The sequence below is a fragment of the Hydra viridissima genome, unplaced genomic scaffold (assembly GCF_058129835.1).
Source record: "Hydra viridissima isolate aposymbiotic clone 2 unplaced genomic scaffold, HvirCarnegie_v1 scaffold_1, whole genome shotgun sequence".
Classification (NCBI taxonomy): Eukaryota; Metazoa; Cnidaria; class Hydrozoa; order Anthoathecata; family Hydridae; genus Hydra; species Hydra viridissima.
The window spans coordinates 27,799,634-27,802,197 of NW_028324300.1; positions in this window are offsets into that span (position 1 = coordinate 27,799,634).

The window sequence follows — 2,564 nt, forward strand, 5'->3', positions numbered from 1 at the left end:
AAACTACTGATAAATACTAATTTTTATCTAAAAACTAATTTTATTACAAAATCGATCAAAAAATTCACGAAGCTCTGCAATCTACAGAAATGAAACCTTTTTCTCTGTTTGTATTGTATTATATTGTATTGTATTGTTTGTATTTTCAGTATTGTTTTTTGTGCAACAGAACGCAGTTTAAGAAGTTTATTGGCCAATGTCATTTTTAAAATGTTGAAGAAAAAATGCTTTACCGCGGAACATTTTTAACTTCATTCAAATGGCTGGAAAATATGAAGTGCAATTGAAATTGTAAAAGTGAAAAGTTTTGCGCATTTTTTGATCGATTCTGTAATAAAATCAGTTTTTTGATGAATTTACAATAATATTGCACACAATGGTAATTTTTGGTTGAAGCTAAAGCTTTAGTAGAACTCTAGCTATAAATAACCATCTTTTTAGTGTTGTAAAAAACTTAATTTCTTTCTCTGATGATGTTTAAAAACTTGCTACTGATTAAGAATTTTTGCTACTGATTAAGAATTTTTAATCATAAATTTTTAATCGTAAATTTAGATGAGCATAAAAAGGTTGAATTAAAGAATTAAATTTTTTAGATAGATGGCAGGGGCTATCATACTTATCTAGATTTTAATAAATCATTATTATTAATTTAGCCACGCTCATCTTAATACATAAATGTGGACAATAAGTGCTTACTCTTCCCAGATAAATATTTATTTTGTTTTTCGCTCATAACTTTTTTCCAGAGAAACAAATTCAAATATGATTATTATACGCGATGGAAATGGTAACAAAAATTCTAACAACTAAATTTAAATTTTGAATTATGTTTTACTGTTAATTTTTATCAACATTATTTATAAAGTATTTTGAAACAATCTTTATATTTTTGTAAATTCATCAAAAAACTGATTTTATTACAGAATCGATCAAAAAATGCACAAAATTTTTCACTTTTACAATTTCAATTGCACTTCATATTTTCCAGCCATTTGTATAAAGTTAAAAATGTTCCGCGGTAAAGCATTTTTTCTTCAACATTTTAAAAATGACATTGGCCAAAAAACTTCTTAAACTGCGTTCTGTTGCACAAAAGACATAATACTTTTTATGCTCATCTAAATTTACGATTAAAAAATTATGATAAAAAATTACTACACAATATTATTGCAAATTCTTAATCAGTAGCAAGTTTTTAAACATCATCAGAGAAAGATACAAAATACAATAATACTGCAGTTAAAATTATATTTTTGCCATTCACAATTTGCAAGTAATTGTTGTTGATATATTATTTTAGCCAGTTGCGTTCGTTATCTAGTTTGACGGATTGTTTTTTCAGTTTACTTTGTCAGCCTCTTTTTAAATCTTCAATTTTAAATTTCTATTTTGTGAGTTTTTGTTTCCTATATCAATTTTATTATTTTGTTAAATTGTTAGAAAATAGTTGTTAGTTATAAGTTTATATTAGACGAGTTAAATATGTTTACATTCAAAATATTTCATTTCTTTAGGAATTTGAAATTAGTTTTAGTTAAAGTATTGGCCATGTGGTTTTACATGAAAAGAGTTGTATTTTCAGTCACATATCTGTTTGATTTCTTCATTAAAAATAGTTTTTCATGTGACTAAATCCCATTATCCATTTTCATCACTTTAACATTAGTACTGAACCCACAGAATGGCAAAAATTATCAACAAATTTTAGTCAAGAAAGATTGTCAGCAATTGTAAAATTTATCACGTCAGACTACTATTGTGATTAAACAGCCATAAATTGTTCTAGAACATGAACTATTTTAAAAAATTACTTTCTTTAAACTTGCTTGATTGAGACCCAGTCCCTTCATTACTTCTGACTTAAATAGTAAGAACACCTAATATCAAAAACTCTGAATGTTTGAAAGTTCATCTCAATTAACGTTGTAAATTCAATGTCATAACAACGCATTCATAAAGCCATTTAAGACTCACGTTTAAAAAAGCCCTAACTTCAGAACGAGTGAGAAATTAAGATGAGTTGAAATGTTGAAATGTCAGCCTTAACAGTGAATAATTAGCAATGGAAATTTTAAGACAATATTGCTCAAAGGCTTTTAGTTAATAAGTGAAGTAATACTACGCCTATCTTTCTATTTTTCTGACCATATCAGTACTTAATACCATTTTTGACGTACTTGGCAAAATATCAAGTATGGGAAACCATTTCTTGAAAAAAATTTAGTTGTGTTTCTAATTTCTGTTTTCTTGAGAAAAAAAATCAACGATGCAACTCATAATTTGTTTTCATAACTGTTACGATTGATAACTGCAAGAAAACTGACCTAATTTTTAAAAGTAAAAATGTTTTAAGTATTCAAAGAATTTCCTTAAGTTTTAGTCAAAAATTTTTCGCTCAAATTAAAAAAAAAACTCGAGAAATATGAAAAAAAAAAAAGAAAAAATATGAAAAGACTTTCATAAAAATGAAAATCTGTTCGTGTTTTTCCAAATATACTGATTTAAAAGAAAAATTTGTTTTCTTTTTATAATTACTTAATATTTCATTAGATTGATAACTC